This window comes from Mauremys mutica, chromosome 4 (assembly GCF_020497125.1).
Source record: "Mauremys mutica isolate MM-2020 ecotype Southern chromosome 4, ASM2049712v1, whole genome shotgun sequence".
In the NCBI taxonomy this organism is placed as follows: Eukaryota; Metazoa; Chordata; order Testudines; family Geoemydidae; genus Mauremys; species Mauremys mutica.
This window is the reverse complement of record NC_059075.1, coordinates 15,667,578-15,685,407: the sequence shown is the minus strand read 5'-3', so window position 1 is coordinate 15,685,407 and position 17,830 is coordinate 15,667,578. Positions and strand designations below refer to the sequence as shown.

General features: G+C 42.2%; 1 protein-coding gene across 5 annotated transcripts in view; it reads left to right on the top strand.

Moving 5' to 3' along the window:
• The first annotated feature begins 317 nt into the window (after window positions 1-317).
• WDR89 (WD repeat domain 89) overlaps window positions 318-17,830 on the top strand; it is a 38,486-nt gene continuing 20,973 nt past the window's right edge. The window contains exons 1-3 of one of the 5 annotated variants that reach the window (XM_045012229.1): window positions 386-421; window positions 8,423-8,528; window positions 10,207-10,379. The gene's annotated coding sequence lies outside the window, so the exon portion shown is untranslated. Of the gene's footprint in view, window positions 422-5,995; window positions 6,113-7,322; window positions 7,340-8,422; window positions 8,529-10,206; window positions 10,380-17,830 lie in introns of those variants that run through there. The other 4 variants (XM_045012232.1, XM_045012230.1, XM_045012231.1 and 1 more) reach the window with 4 other exon arrangements.

Here is a 17,830-nt window from a genome sequence, read left to right as displayed (position 1 = left end):
CCCCCCCCATCCAACCCCCCCTTCCCTGGCCCCTGACCGCCCCCCCCCTCCACAGAACCTCTGCCCTCTGAGTGTCCCCGGGACTCCCTGCCCCTTAGCCAAGCCCCCGGCCCCGGCTGCTCACCCCCGCTCACCGCGCGCCTCCAGGAGCGGCCCGAACAGCGCTGCAGCCGCACGGCTCCGGAGGGGAGGGCGGGGGGCTGGGCTCTTCCCCGCTCGGAGCCGCGGGGTCAGGGGAGGAGCCGCTCGGCCCGGAGCTCGCAGCCCCGCCCCCTGACCACGCGGCTCTGAGCCGGGCGGAGCTCAGCTCCCCCCCCCCCCCGCAGCCAGGCGGCTGCAGCGCCGCTTAGGACGCGCTGAGGCACCGGGCGCGAACAAGCGGAGGCGGGGCCGCGCTACCGGAACCCGCCGCTCTTCCGCGGTAAGGAGCCATCCCTCTCCCCCAAGCGGAGCCGGGAGCGCGGCCCTGCCCCGGCTGCAGGGGACGGTCCGCTCCTCGGCTCGCGGCGGCGGCGGCGGGATGAGCTGGGCACCTGTTTGTTTAGCTGGTGCCTAGAGCCGCCCCTGGTCAAAGGGCGTAGGGCTCTGGGGCAGGGTCTGTGTGTATGGGGGGAGGGGTTCTGGGGCAGGGGGTGTGTGTGGGGGGGGGTTCTGGGGCGGGGTGTGTGTGTGGGGGGAGAGGGGTTCTGGGACAGGATCTGTGTGTATGGGGGGAGGGGTTCTGGGGCAGGGTCTGTGTGTGGGGGAGGGGTTCTGGGGTAGGGTCTGTGTGTATGGGGGGGAGGGGTTCTGGGACAGGATCTGTGTGTATGGGGGGAGGGGTTCTGGGACAGGATCTGTGTGTATGGGGGGAGGGGTTCTGGGGCAGGGTCTGTGTGTATGGGGGGGAGGGGTTCTGGGGCAGGGTCTGTGTGTGGGGGAGGGGTTCTGGGGCAGGGTCTGTGTGTATGGGGGGGAGGGGTTCTGGGGCAGGGTCTGTGTGTATGGGGGGGAGGGGTTCTGGGACAGGATCTGTGTGTAGGGGGGAGGGGTTCTGGGACAGGATCTGTGTGTATGGGGGGAGGGGTTCTGGGGCAGGATCTGTGTGTATGGGGGGAGGGGTTCTGGGGCAGGGTCTGTGTGTGGGGGAGGGGTTCTGGGGCAGGGTGTGTGTGTGGGGGGGGGTTCTGGGGCAGGGTGTGTGTGGGGGGGAGGGGTTCTGGGGCAGGGTGTGTGTGGGGGGGAGGGGGTCTGGGGCAGGGTGTGTGTGGGGGGGAGGGGTTCTGGGGCAGGGTGTGTGTAGGGAGGGGCTCTGGGGCAGGGTTTATATGGGGGGGAGGGGTGCTGGGGTAGGGTTTGTGGGGGCACATGGTTTTTGTGGGGGGAAGGGGTGCTGGGGCAGGGTTTATGTGTGTGGGGGGAGGGGTGCTGGGGCAGGGGCTGTGGAGCTCTGGGGCAGGGTTGTGTGGAGGGAGGGGCTCTGGGGCAGGGCTTGTGTGTGGGAGGAGGGGTTCTGGGGCAGGGTCTGTGGGGTTCTGGGGCAGGGTTTGTAGGGGGAGGGGTGCTGGGCAGGGTTTGTGTGTTGGGAGGGGTTCTGGGGCAGGGTCTGTGTGTGTGTGTGTGGGGGTCTCTGGGGTAGGGTCCGGGGGAAGGGAGAAGTGGGGGTGGTTGTACAGCGTGTTTCATGACCCTAGCAGTAAAAGACTGTGCTGATTGCCTGCACACTGGATGGTGCCAAGCTTGTGCTGACATCTTGGCTTATGTTGAATAGTCCTTGGTGGTTCCATTCTCTCATCAGATGTAAATTACTGATATTACACATCTCTGTGTACAACATACCCTTTTTGATGTTGCTAGAACGACCCATGAGAAAAATATCTTGATTGCAACATGTACAAATTGGAGCTCAAGATTTTCTCACATATGTATAGACCAGGGGTAGGCAACCTATGGCACGTGTGCCGAAGGCGGCACGCAAGCTGATTTTCAGTGGCACTCACGCTGCCTGGGTCCTGGCCGCCGGTCCAGGGGGCTCTGCCTTTTAATTTAATTTTAAATGAAGCTTCTTAAACATTTTAAAAACCTTAGAAAGAGACCATCTAAAAATGTTAAAATGTATTACCGGCACGTGAAACCTTAAATTAGAGTGAATAAATGAAGACTCGGCACATCACTTCTGAAAGGTTGCTGATCCCTGGTATAGACACTGGCTAGCCTCTTGGTCTTCTATATCCTGTTTGGTAAAGAATATTATAGCAGTTTTATGAGATTTTATTCCTGGCAGGTATTGAGAAATGCATTTAGTCTCAGAGCTGTCTTACTGAGGCTGCTCCTTGGAAAAAGAGAGACAATCCTGATCACCAACATCTTCACCTCTCGTCTTTCAGCCAAACTAAGTTGAAACGGTTCTATTTTCTTTAGTTATGATAGCATCCATGTTGCTGATAACACACCAGTAAAAATATGCTTTCTTTATTCTCTCATATCTTCAAGATCCCTGTATACTGAAGTGGGAGAAAACCATGATTTAACTCTACAGTACCACCAGTATCAAAACTTTCTTGTACAATGTTCTGTTCCAAATTTCAGAAATGGCACAAAATAGAAACACCGTGAGCACTGGTGAACTTTTAGTTTCCAAATGAATGTGCAAGGAGTAGCCCGTACTGCTGTTAATGGGGTTTTGAGAATTTTTTTTAAATTGTGATTATGGTTTGACATACTATAGCTGTGCATACATATGTATCATACTGCTCTGACAAAGTCAATATGAAGCAAAGGCAGAATTGGCCTTAAATATGCTGTCCTATATATGAATGTAGGCTTTGGTGTATTTTATTCCCCTTGGCCCATTACTTCTGAAACTTCTTCCTCTAAAAGTCTGTCCCTGATTTTTGCACAGTTATATGTAGCATCATAGAATATCAGGGTTGGATGGGACCTCAGGAGGTCATCTAGTCCAACCCCCTGCTCAAAGCAGGGCCAATTCCCAACTAAATCATCCCAGCCAGGGCTTTGTCAAGCCTGACCTTAAAAACCTCTAAGGAAGGAGATTCCACCACCTCCCTAGATAACCCATTCCAGTGCTTCACCACTCTCTGAGTGAAAAAGTTTTTCCTAATATCTAACCTAAACCTCCCCCACTGCAACTTGAGACCATTAGTCCTTGTTCTGTCATCTGGTACCACTGAGAACAGTCTAGATCCATCCTTTTTGGAACCCCCTTTCAGGTAGTTGAAAGCATCTATCAAATCCCTCCTCATTCTTCTCTTCTGCAGACTAAACAATCCCAGTTCCCTCAGCCTGTCCTCATAAATCATGTGCTCCAGCCCCCTAATCATTTTTGTTGCCCTCTGCTGGACTCTTTCCAATTTTTCCACATCCTTCTTGTAGTGTGGGGCCCAAAACTGGACACAGTACTCCAGATGAGGCCTCACCAATGTCGAATAGAGAGGAATGATCACATCCCTCGATCTGCTGGTAGTGACCCTACTTATACAGCCCAAAATGCCATTAGCCTTCTTGGCAACAAGGGCACACGGTTGACTCATATCCAGCTTCTCGTCCACTGTAACCCCCAGGTCCTTTTCTGCAGAACTGCTGCCGAGCCATTCAGTTTCTAGCCTGTAACAGTGCATAGGATTCTTCTTTCCTAAGTGCAGGACTCTGCACTTGTCCTTGTTGAACCTCATCAGGTTTCTTTTGGCCCAGTCCTCTAATTTGTCTGGGTCCCTCTGTATCCTATCCCTACCCTCCAGCGTATCTACTACTCCTCCAAGTTTAGTGTCATCTGCAAACTTGCTGAGGGTGCAGTCCATGCCATCCTCCAGATTATTAATGAAGATATTGAACAAAACCGGCCCCAGGACCGACCCTTGGGGCACTCCACTTGAAACCGGCTGCCAACTAGACATGGAGCTGTTGTTCACTACCCGTTGAGCCCGACGATCTAGCCAGCTTTCTATCCACCTTATAGTCCAATCATCCAGCCCATACTTCTTTAACTTGCTGGCAAGAATACTGTGGGAGACCGTATCAAAAACTTTGCTAAAGTCAAGGAATAACACATCCACTGCTTTCCCCTTGTCTACAGAGCCAGTTATCTCCTCATAGAAGGCAATTGGGTTAGTCAGGCATGACTTGCCCTTGGTGAATCCATGCTGACTGTTCTTGATCACTTTCCTCTCCTCTAAGTGTTTCAGAATTGATTCCTTGAGGACCTGCTCCATGATTTTTCCAGGGACTGAGGTGAGGCTGACTGGCCTGTAGTTCCCCGGATCCTCCTCCTTCCCTTTTTTAAAGATGGGCACTACATTAGCCTTTTTCCAGTCATCCGGGACCTCCCCTGTTCGCCATGAGTTTTCAAAGATAATGGCCAATGGCTCTGCAATCACATCCGCCAACTCCTTTAGCACCCTTAGATGCAGCGCATCCGGCCCCATGGACTTGTAGTGGGTTTCTTTAGCAATGCAAATAATATTTCACAAATATTTCTCATATACATTTATTCTGAGTGTAGCAGTGCATCAAAGGAGTTGGCACAAAGGATTCTGGGGTATCATCAGTTTCTAGATGGTAAACTCTTCAGAGAAAGAACTGTCTTTTTGTTTGTTAAAGTGTACTAGTTGTGTAAGGCACTATAGAAATAATATTAAACCTACAATGCCATGAGAAGGACATGTTCTACTAGATCTATACTTGAGATGTGAGACTTGCAGTTGAATTCAGATGCATGCTACTCAGTCCAACCTTTCATCAGTTCATGCTCCAGAGGTAAGCCTAGACATGGTCTAAGAGCAGCTATTCAATATTTTTTTTGATCCTACTCTAAGTGTATAATCTCATGCCTTATTTACTTCAACATTCAAACTCCGCATTGGATATAGAATTATTAATTTCCTTATGGTCTTTTCTCTGGTACTCATCACTAGTATCTGATAATGTTTCACAAACATGATTAATTTCTCCACAATATCCATGTGAAGTAAGGTGGTATGTATATATTATCCCCATTTTACACATGGGGAGTTAAGTCCAAAATTGTCAAGGTGATAAAAGTTTTATAGGCCTTGATATGATCTGGCCATAAGTCCCATTGAGTTGCAATTGAGAATGCTAAGCACTTCTGCAAATCAGTCTCCGGGTATCTCATATTGGGTACACAGAAAATGCTGTACACCTGTGGAAAATTTTGGTTTATGTAACTTGCCCAGAATCTCACAGCTCACATGATGGAGGCAGGGATAGAATCCAGTTCTCCAGAGTGGTGGTGAAGGCAGCTGAAACACCACCTTCATTTTTCTTTTTTGAATCCCCTGCCTCATTTGCTGCACAACTTCCTACTTCTGTAATAGATGAGGTAGGGGTCCTACAGATAAGTCACCTTCATTATACAATCCTGGTTCATTTCCTGAGTACTGTCCATCCTGTGCATTGAATGAGATGGGGTCTGTCACACCACTTCAGTTATCCTTCGCAAGCATTGTGTTTTATTCTGGTGGTCAAGCCATAGCTCTACTCACTTAATTGGTTTCAATAAACATATATTGGTGGGGAGTTGAGTCTCAGGCTGAGTCAGCTCCTGACTCAGTACATACTTTCCAAAGGACCCTGTAACAGTAGGATCATGTAATTAAAGACTGTCATAATGCCTAAGCAAAAAATTAACTTTGTGCAGGCAACCTTAATTCTGGCATTTCCTCGCTTTTGAGTGTTCAATTTTGCAACCTTAACATTCTTTTTATATATATATATATATATATATATATATAATATGCACACATATACACACAAATTTCCTAAATTTTAAAGAAAGCAAACTGAAAAAAACAGAAACCATATTGACCATTACATGGGTCATGAGTAGAATTGGAATCTTTAGACCCCCCAGCACAGACCTCTTGCCACTTGAGCTAACTAACTGTAGCGGTAGTAGGCTGTTGTCCTCTGTGACCTAGCCAGTAGAGGTTGATGAAAGACATACTTTCTTAGTCTGTTTCACAGCTATTTGCTACACATAAAGAGGAATGATGATTCTCAGGAATTCAGAGTTCAATTCAAAGTTCAGGAAGAGAGTGTTTTCTGGTGGTTATTGATCATTTTATATCCTGTGTTCCCAGTGTCAAAAACCAAGGTGAGGTTGAATTAAGCGAATCATTTACTGTTTCCACGTGTCAGATGTAGAGAAAGTAACACTAATGAATCGTCAGAGTAAGAGGGTGTTAGGTTTTAAAATGACAAGATAATGCTTATCAGCAATTTATCTTTAAGAATTTAGTTTTAATCTTAGATTTTTATTTTGTCATTTGACTTCCAACATATAGCACTTGCAGTTAATTTTTGGGAAACATATTCAAGAAACATTCCTATCCACAAAATCACTTAAGCACCTGTTTAATTTGAACTCAATAGAGCTCAGACACAAGTGCTTTCATGAACTGGGTCCTATAATTGGATATATAGATTATATTGCAACAGAAATATCATGGAAGCTAGTTAAGTGACATGGCATTTTAGTGCATTAGCCTTTAATATTTTTAGACATTAGTTTGATCACCAGGAAAACCAGTTCTTCAGGGACAGTTTTCCATATCGCTAAACATAACTTGAAGTCTTCTCAAAAGATGAATACTGGAATAGCTTGGATGCACTGCAGTGCTGTCAAAACAACATGACCCAGCTCCTCAAAGGTATTTGAGGATCTCGGCCCATGTAACATTTTGTCCAGGAACTGCATGTGCTTTGTTTGGTTCTAGCCAATGCTGTCAGTATCTCTTTTAGTGACACTAAAATGCACTAAACTAAATCATATGCAATGTCTGGTTATTACTATGCAGTCATTGTTTGAATGACTGTAGGCATAGTTTAGAGTTTGGGGTTCAGTTACTACTTGGAATAAACTCTTATTTGTAAATGTTTGGGGGAGATCTAGATTTTATTTTTGTTTTACTTAGATTGTATTTTAGTGTAATCTACTGTTGCTTCTGCTTGGTTCTGTAGTGAAGTTCTATAGGATCTCAGCTACTTGAACACTAGAATTATTCATATAATTGGGAGTCAATTTAAAGAAAAATACTGTAACAAAATGTTCAATAAAGGCTCCTCTTCTCCATCATTTGCTGAAACCATTCATGGTTTATTTTTTATTTGGCCTCAGCAGCACTTTCCATTGACATGCAAAGTCTTAGTTTTCTTTTATACTTCTGTAGTGTCTGTAATTGTGAACACCCATCTCCTTCCCTCATACAGCCAGAACTATCACACTCTTCTTGTTTCCAGATCTGTCCATTATTGCCAAAATCTCCTGCACAGCTTTTCAACAAGAATTAATAAATACAAAGGAATAAGTGCCTTATAATTGGTAAGCAATTAACAAATTGGCAAAGTGACCTCATAAAGTCATAGATTCTAAGGCCCGAAAGGAACATTACTGTCGTCTACTCTGACCTTCTGTATAACACAGGCCATAGAGCTTCCCAAAAATAATCCTTAGTGTATATTTTTTAGAAAAACATCCACTCTTGATTTAAAAATTGGCAGTGATGGAGAATCCGCCACGATCCTTTGGAAACTTCTGATGGTTAATTACTCTTACCCTTAAACATTTACATCTTATTTCCCGTCTGAATTTGTCTAGCTTCAACTTCCAGCCATTGGATTGTGTTATAACTTTCTCTGCTAGATTGAAGAGCCCATTATTAAATATTTTTTCATTATGTAAATATTTGTAGATTGTAATCAAGTTACCCCCTCAGTGTTTTCTGTGTTAAACTCAAGGAGATCAATCTATTTAGTTCTATAAGGTTTGTTTTCTAATCCATTAATCATTCTTGTGGCACTTCCCTGAACCCGCTCCAATTTATAAACATCTTTTTTTAATTGTATGTTCTAGACTAGACACAGTTTTACAGCAGTGGTCTCACCAGTGCCAACTACAGAGGTAAAATAACCTCTCTACTTCTTCTCAGAATTCCCCAGTTTATGCATCCCGGGATTGCATTAGCACTTTTGGCCATAGTGTCACACTTGGAGCTGATATTCAGCTGATTATCCATCACAACCCCCAAATCTTTTTCAGTCACTGCTTCCCAGAATAGAGTCCCCCATCCTGTAAATATGGCTTACACTCTTTGTTCCTAGATGTACACATTTACATTTACCCTATTAAAATACACATAGTTTGCTTGTGCCCAGTTTACCAAGCAATCCAGATCACTCTGTATCAGTCACCTGTCCTCTTCATTATTTATCACTCCTACTAATAAACTAAAATTGGCAAATTGTTTGCTAGACAGGGCAATATGGTGGCTGTTCCTCAGATAGGCAGGTTCAGAAACTGGTGATTTTGGATAATCGGAGAGCCTAATCTAATAAGCATATGGTTATGTCTTTTGCTATGGAAGTGATGGAGATAGTGGAAATTAGCATTGTGATTTTCTTCCAGGATCTGAAAGGACAAACAGATGGGTTATGAAAGCACTAATACTTGTTCAATAAACACACGTCTATTACTAGCAAACCAGATAAAAATTCTGCAAAACTTGTATTAGGTAAGTGGATTTGTTTTAGTTTATGTAGTTTCCACAGTTAGTGTATTGTATGCACCAACCCCAGAGGCAGAATAATGGATTTAAGACAAAATTAGTTGAGCAGCTGAACAGATAGGGTGCATATTACATAATTGCATCATGTTTTGGGAACTTGGCCCAAAATGCTATTATGATATTAATTTGGGAAGGGGTAGTATCTCAGCATGACATCTGTTGTAGAGTCTGGTGTGGACTTTGACACTTGCTGGATGTTTGAAGTGCAAACACAGGTGTGTGTTGTGTGACAAATGACTTGACTTCTGTGTTTAGAGACAGCAACACCTGTTCTCAGATTTGGAATCATTGTCTTGATAATATCAACCCTAAATGTTCACAAATCTTGATTCAGGCCCTCCAAAAAGCCTGAGATTAGCTTAAAAATCATGAGATTTAAAAAAAAAATGTTGGGCTGTTTATTTGCATTCCAGTTTCCTAACTTGATATACTGGGCACATGTTTTCAAGCTTTGTGTCCCAACAGTGAGGGCCAGAAACTTACTTTTTTAATGAAAGCTGAGATTCTCATGTAATCACTTGATTCCAAGAATTGAGTCTCTAACAAAAACAATAAATATGGTGAGATTCATGATGAAATTGTGAGAGATGGCAGCGCTGTTGTCAGAAATGTTTGACTTCTTTTAAGTCTTCATTGTAATGCCAAAAACAGAAGATAATTTTTCATTTACCAAATACAGTAATGTGTGCTAGTAAGATAGTGAGGGGATTAGAATTGCATGATTGTCCACAGGTAGTTGTTCACATGTTCTTGTAATGATTAGATAATTCCTCATTACTTCTATCAAATTACTTCTTTAAAAGCTTTGATTCTCTAGTTCAGGGTCGGCAGCCTTTCAGAAGTGGTGTGCCGAGTCTTCATTTATTCACTCTAATTTAAGGTTTCGCGTGCCAGTAATACATTTTAACGTTTTTAGAAGGTCTCTTTCTATAAGTCTATAATATATAACTAAACTATTGTTATATGTAAAGTAAATAAGATTTTTTAAATGTTTAAGAAGCTTCATTTAAAAATACATTAAAATGCAGTGCCCCCAGGACCCGGGCAGTGTGAGTGCCACTGAAAATCAGCTCGTGTGCTGCCTTCGGCACATGTGCCATAGGTTGCCTACCCCTGCTCTAGTTTCATGAAGATGGTGTTTCAAATATTCATTGACTGATGGTCAGTTAGTGACACCAAGTGGATTTATTAGGAAATAACATGTTCCATTGATGAGACATTCTGAGACATCTGTTCACGCATGTAATGAAGGCATCAGTAGGAACTCCAGTTAAGGTTGAATTGAGATGTACACTTAGTTCAGGACTAAAATCCTTCTGTTTCACACTTCAGTGAGTAAAAATAGTCTCCAAATTTGGAAGAGGACAGTTGAATTTTCTATGTAATATTTTTAAGAAAACTTTGCAGAAAAGACATTTAATAATGCTGTCTTTTTCAAATTTTGCCCTGACAATTTTGCAGACTTTTGGGGGTGGAAGAGGCAGGCAAAGGTGCCATTTAGGGAAGGCAGGAGGGGCACCTACCCCCCCTGCCATGTTTCATACCACATTATAATTTTACGAACAGTACACATATCTAAAATGTGAAGTTTGTGCAGTCACATTCTTTTTGCTGATTTTCGTAGCCTGTTCCTACAAATCCCATAATCCACACTCACCACCTCTTGGCGCTCTTCACTTCAGCAGGAAGTTTATTAGCTCACGGTGCCAATTCTGTTGAAACAGTCCTGTGTCTACACAAACACTGGTGGAGGTTGGAAGAATTCTACTTTTTAGACATGGTGTTCCGTCCTCTCTGGTAAGTATGGTTGTTTGTTTGTTTTTTTGTTTGTTTGTTTGTTTGTTAAATGATGTGTCATTATTTGGTCTCTTATTTTACTTTGATTAAAAAAAAATCCATTTAAGTTGCTTACATCATATTCACTTGATTCTTTAGTCCATCACTTCAGTATTCACTGAAGTTCACAGACAGGCTTCAGGCAGAGTCTGCTTCATTTTATAACGCAATACCTTGTTTATTTGAATTACATAATGTAAGTAAACTCTCTGAACTCATAATGTTCCTATGTTCTAACTCAGGTTCTTACAAAGTAAACACTTGTTGCCCTGACAGCCTGAAAACACACACAATAATAGGCCAGGAATTAAAACAAATTATTATAGTTTTTAACTAGTTTAGGGGATTTTGTTGTTGTTGTCACTTCTTGGTACTTCCTGTCAAAATGTGCAATGCACATATATTCTCTGTAATTTTATTCTTTCAAAGTTTAAGGATTACAGTACTGTTTTTAGTTTTTTTTGTTTTTTTTACTGGTCTATGTATTTCTTAAGAGAGAAAATTATGCTTAAATTTAATTCTTTGAGCAGTGAGTTCTAAAATGTCTAACCTTCCCTGGCTGGAGTAATTATCATTATTACTTTTATTACTATCTTCTGCTTTGTCATTCATTATTTAAAGTGGAACAATCAAATAGTAGTAGCCTTCTAGAATGTAAACTTAGCTTGTACTCACCTTAACAGTGCCAATTTCAAGAAAAAAATAAAGCAACTATTTAATATCGATGAGTGTCATTGACATTAGCAAAATATCTAAGTTTAGACACTGTGCAGATGAAGGTTGCTTATTTTCAAGTATCAGAGGGGTAGCCGTGTTAGTCTGGTTCTGTAGAAGCAGCAAAGAATCCTGTGGCACCTTATAGACTAACAGATGTTTTTGCAGCATGAGCTTTCGTGGGTGAATACCCACTTCTTCGGATGCATCACCCACGAAAGCTCATGCTGCAAAAACATCTGTTAGTCTATAAGGTGCCACAGGATTCCTTATTTTCAAATGGTATTTTTAATTATAGCTATAAAATAACTTAACATTTGAAAGAAAGAAATACGGTTCCAAGTCTGATACTAATAGTAACGATGGAGTCAAGTGTTAGTGAGTCATGTACATGATTGTGACTGGTAAATCTAAATGCCAAAATAAATAGAAAAATAGATCCCCGTTCTTAATAAAAGAGAAAATAATACTTAATTGTGTATGTTAAAATTAGGTAGAGACATTTTTAGTGGAGTGAAAAACAAATGACTAAAATAGAGTAGATCAGAGGTTCTCAAACTGTGGGTTGGGACCTCAAAGTGGGTCGCAACTCCATTTTAATGGGGTCCAGGGCCGAAGCCTGAGCCCCACCACTCAGGGCCGAAGCCAAAGCCTGAGAGCTTTAGCCCTGGGCAGCGGGGCTCAGGTTATAGGCCCCCTGCCTGGAGTTGAAGCCCTTGGGCTTTGGCTCCTCCCCCTGGCCCCCCTCGGCCACCGCACAGGATGGTGTGGCCTGAGCTTTGGGCCCCTGCGTCCGGGGCAGTGGAGCTCAGGTGGGCTCAGGCTTTGGTCCCCCTTCCTGGGGTTGTGTAGTCGTTGTTGTCAATAATGGGTCGCAGTGCAATGAAGTTTGAGAACCGCTGGAGTAGATAAAGGCAATAACACAGAGTGTGTCTGTTAGAGAGAGAGAGAGAGAGAGCCAGAGTTATTGCTTCAGTGTGTGATAGCCTGTTACCTGATGCATACCTCCATGTAGAGTTCCTTGTTGAATTCTGTGCATATACGCGGATGTCTCCTTTTATTTTATTTTTTGATCGGGGTATCTAGCGGTGTTAAGCAGACAGCTATCATGCTTTCTACAGCTTCTGATTTGACTGACCATTTTTTCCTTTGGTTTCTTTGGTTTCATTTTGCAGAATGATTTCTCTTCACCACTAATACAGTCCCTAACATCTGATTCACTTGTGCTACCATAAACCAAATCAGAGTAGGAAGTAGCAATAATTTCCAAGCCTTCCATATAATTGAAAAAAAAAGTAAAAAAAAAAAACTTCTATTTTTGTTTCATATGTTTTTGTTTCATTAGTTGCACACTGCCTCATTGAAAAGCATTGCTGTGTTGCTTTTAAATAATATTTAATTTAATACAAATATAGTAATAAAATAAAATCTACACTATTCTTATATTTGATTTTTATGTTTAAAAGTTGATTTTAAAAATTCCCGTGTACAATGGCACCTGTACCACCACATCAGAGGAATATTTTATCATTTTTTTTAAAAGAAAGGCCCCGACCATGAAAACTGTGACAATAAAGAACTATCCTTGAAAATGAACTGTGCAAATGCTTCCTCAAGTAACATTGTCCTGCAGTCAACACAGAAAAAACAAACAGGATAATGATCCTTGTGGCAGTATATCAATGGCCAGCAACTACATATCTAAGGATGTCCCGTATGCTCTGATATTACCAGCAGGGGCAGAAGGTTTTATTAAACAGCGTTTAGCTGTTCATGACAGGAAAAACAACATCTCCACAGCTTATTTAATTGCACAAAGAGGAACGACCAATACAGCCTAAGGTGGATTCATATCCTACAAATGGTGGACGTTTCAACTGTAGTTGGTTTTCTTCGTACCTCTTTATTGAATACTCAGTTGTAGAGGATTCTGTTTTTTGCTTTCCATGCTATCATTTTGCTACTCAAAGGACAGTTGGACCAAGAGAACAGTTCAACAACAGAACATTCATTGAGCATAGCTTTAAGAAACGGGAAGATTTTCATAGTTTTTTAAAACAGCATCCATTCAGTTCCAGGCATACGGCAGTTTTCATTTCATGGCAAAACTACTTGAAACTTAGGATCAGCGGTTCGAAAAGTGTTGCAGATCAACTTGTTTCCAGTCGTCAGGCTGCCATAGCTGAAAATTGCCAGTATGTTGAAACACTCTTAAAGGTATCCATGCACTGCATGGTAAAGCTTTTCCAGGGCATGATGAAATACATAACTCTAGCAATCATGGCAATTTCATGGAAATTCTTGAGCTGGTTGCTTCCACTCAGCCCAGCCTTTTGACTAGACTAAGAAGCAAGTATTGACACTATGATCCAGTGTGTCTGGGGCAGTCCTTACTAGAAATGCCAAGGTCAGGGCAGGCTGCAAAAGGGAGAGCGGATACTCCCCAAGACTGGTGGGTAACCCTGAAGTTAAACTCCCCAACCAGTCACAAATTGATCCCCCACACTGGTTATTGAGAAGCTGAAAAAGGAAATCACAGAGCCCCCTTTATTGCATTCCAGTTCTCTCGCTCCCAGTCAGCACACAGGTCCAGTACAGTGAGAAACTATTTCAACTCTGCTCACATATACAAAATGTTCTTCTGACCCCAAATGGTCAGCCATGTTACCAGGTCAGTATAGGTTTGGATCTTACTCAAAATACCACACTGCCAGCCAATCCTTTAATATCTAAAACTAAAGGTTTATTATAAAGAAAAAAAGAACAAGAAGAGAGATGTTAAACGGTAAAGCAGTCACATACATGAACTTTGAATGTATCAGGCTCCTAGCAGTATTGGTGAGTTTACTGGCTTGAACGTCCCTCTGGACCACATCCACAGCTTCGATGGGTCATTCAGTCCTTTGTTCAGAGCATTGTTTGAACAAAGGTTACTCCAGAGGTAAGAAGCAGGACTGAAGACAAAATGCAGCTGCCTTTTATAGTCTTTTCATAGAATCATAGAATATCAGGGTTGGAAGGAACCTCAGGAGGTCATCTAGTCCAACCCCTTGCTCAAGGCAGGATCAATCCCCAGACAGATTTTTATCCCAGTTCCCTAAATGGCCCCCTCAAGGATTAAACTCACAACCCTGGGTTTAGCAGGCCAATGCTCAAACCACTGAGCTATCCCTCCCCACCATGTGGCTTGTGCGTCCCTTGCTCCAAACACAAGCTGCCCAGCACATGGCCTGGAAGCCTTAGAGTTCTATCCATAGGCAGGCCCCTGCATGCCTTGCTGAGTCATAAGGTGTAGCTCTTGACCCTTTCAGTGGGTTAATTGTACAGTTGATGTTCCTTGATGAGAGCCATCAAGCAGGCTAGGCAGTGCTGATGCCAAACTGTCTGGGGGTGTCACCCAGAAGCATAGCACAAGTTTGAAATACAGACATATGTACATATCTATAACTCGTAATACAAAGGTGATACAAACATATAAACAAGATTATTATACTTGGAAATTAAAACATTTTTGCAGATATCTTACATGGCATATCTGGCACAACTCATTGCAATTTTACAATGTTGGTGTTCATAATATCCTATAATGTCCCCCAAATTCCATACAGCGTCACAGACACTGTACCTCTCACCAGCACCAGAATGATTTAATACATTCTGCAGCAGAAGCCCCGAGAGAGCATCGTTGAAGAGGTTGGATAAGTCAAGTATTTTTCTGTCCTTGTTGATGAAACTAAAGATGCATTAAAAAAAAAAAAAACCTGTCTCCTTTTATGCTACTGTCGAAAAGGAATCTTCAGGAATGAGTTCTGGGCTGCTTCCACATGGAAAATCTAAATGCTGAATATGTTTAAAAATGATTATTGAAGAACTACAGCATTTGAAGCTTGATATTAATTACATTGTTGTTCAGTGCTATGATGGAGCTTCTATCTGGGTGAGCATTTAACAGGAATACAAGCTCAAATTCAGGAAAGGATTATGCCTGCCATTTATGTGCACTGCCATGCTCGCAGGCTTAATCTTGTCATTATAGATACATATTCCAGCATCACCCAGTATCAGGAAGTCTTTGCATTTGCCAAGGAACTGTACATCTTCTTTAGCAGTAGTTACAAGCACCATGAACTGTTTAAGGCACAGCAGGAGCTAGGCCAGAAGGTACTTGAGCTAGGTACAGTATGTGAGACTCGCTGGTCATACCAGTATGACTCCCTCTGAAAACTGCATGCAAGTTATGGCACTGTAGTGGAAACACTGGAAGCAATTTCAGTTCAGAGAGCTGATGGACTATCAGTTAGCTCTGCAAAGGACTGGGTGGTAAGGCTAAGGAGCTATCCCTTTCTGTTGAATCTCTTGGTTTTGGAAAGAATATTCAAAATTTTGAATAGTGCTTTAGAAGAATTGCAGAATAAAAAATTGAATTTATCAGGTGCCATGGAATTAGTAGCAAGCAATGTTGCTATTCTTCAAGAAATAAGAACACCTGAAAGCAAATGGAAAGAACTATGTGATGAAGCTGAGATCATTGCCAAGGAACTTGAAATTGCTAGTCCGGGTCAGGCAGTTGGAACTGATCAGCACAGCAATACAAAAAAATGGCAAGAAGATCTAACAAAGTATCCTCCAATCTGGCCTTGTTATTTGTTTCTAGTACACTGAGTCAGTCATTCACATGATGTTCCCAAGAGCACTCAAAATCTATAAAATCTGATTTCTTCTATCCTGTTCTGGACAGAATTGTTGCTGAGCTCGATAGAGGATTCACCTTCAACTCCAGTTTACTTTCTGCACTAACTGCTTGTGACCCAAAAAGTGAAAATGTTCTTGCTTATGAGAAATTGAAAATAATTGCAGATCATTATGGATCAACAGGTACCAATTTTTGTGATCTGGATGCAGAAGTTGAAGTTGCCAAGAAGCACATTGCACCAAAAAATTGACTTCAATTTCTGAATTCTGGAATGTTCTCAGTGACATACCAATGGGTACCAGTCTTTGCTGTCTAGTGTAGATACTATATTGAGCCTTCCAGTCTCTACAGCATCACGTGAAAGGTACTTCTCGGTGCTCAAGAAATTAAAGGACTATTTAAGATCCACAATGGGAGATGAATGCGTAAGTGACTTGGTAATTTTAGTCTGTGAATGTGAAGCTTCAGAACACCTGGATATCAACAAGGCTATTAACAATTTTTCCAAGATGAGACGATGCCATTATCCATTGTATTAGCTCATATCTGGAGTGGTATTGATTGTTTTTAATAATTTATTTACCTTTAAACATTCCTGGGATTAATTATCTGTCTCATTCTCCTATTCATAATTTGAACATAAGACATTAAAAAAATTGCAGGGGCAAGCAGATTTTATTTATTTTTATTTATCTCTACTAAAGATAGAATAAAAAGTATCAAACTTGTGTTTCTGAGATCTGTGTTAAGGCTCCAAAACTGATACCTCAAGGCTTGGAATTGGGAACATTTGCTAAACTTACTTAAAATATGGTTTTAATTGGTGTTTATGTATATATTTTCTTCTTTCTTTATATAGGAATTAGACTGCTCCCATCAGATAATTTCTAAATTGTTATCTGCAAAAAAGCTAGAGTTTTCAGGTGCCTAAGTAACCCCTGAAATCATAGTTAAATTCACCCCCCCCCCCAAATCTGAAGTGGCATCCCAGGAGGCAAGGGGTCCTCTAGCTAAATAACTGGTGTGTATATATACACACACCTCTACCTTAGTCACATACTGCTTTTGAAATCATAATTTAGTCAGTTATTCTCCCCATTCATCACAATTTGATCTTTGCCAAAAAGAGACAATGGAATTGTTCAGATCTGTCAGCTGTTTCCCAACTTGACAGCCTCTTTCATAGCTAGATTTGTTGGCCCAAATTGCTGTAACCACCTCTTCTCCTGGACATACTCATTATTAGAGACTGAAGTAGTGGGAGGGGGCTAGTGAAAAGGAGGGGTTTCAGCTAAACTGTGCTGACAAAACAAGGTGGCACCTTCATTTAAAAAAAAAAAAGAGGGCACGGTCTGGATTTGACAAGCCTTTTGTGGTTTTCCATTGCCAGAAATCTGCACTCATCTGTAGATGAATCACAATGGAACTCATGTTGCCAAACATTGTGTAGCTCAGCAGTTTTGGGAACAAGGAGGAAGTTTTAATGCATCTTTTGCAGGGGATGGGGAAAGAGTTGGAATGTGGGGGAGCATGGAGGTGTGTAGCACTTGTTACGGCTTGCCAGGGAGAAGAGTCTCTGTGTTGGTAATCATAGTAGTCTGTTGGGCAGAGAAGGCAGGAAAAGCATTAATCCTTATCTGCCTTTTTGCTTCTCCTGTACGAAGCCCCACTCACCTCATTACCACCTTTATTCTGCCTATGGCTAAGGACGGCCCTGTACCTGAGCTCCTCAAACTCCCATATCACCTTATACCCCACTCCTGCTTACATACTTACAACTTGAAATCCCTGCTCCCCTGGGACATTGCCACACAACCTTGTTGCTGCCTTCCCCATTCCTAAGCTGCTACTTGCTCTATCGCCACTAAGATTATTACCTATGCTGTGTTGTCTGCTACCCCTCCGTCCCCCCACACACACTTAAAGAAAACTAAAAGGGACTTCACAACACACAAACTCTTACTAACTTAGTCAATCTAATAAATAATAGTAATAACTAATGAAT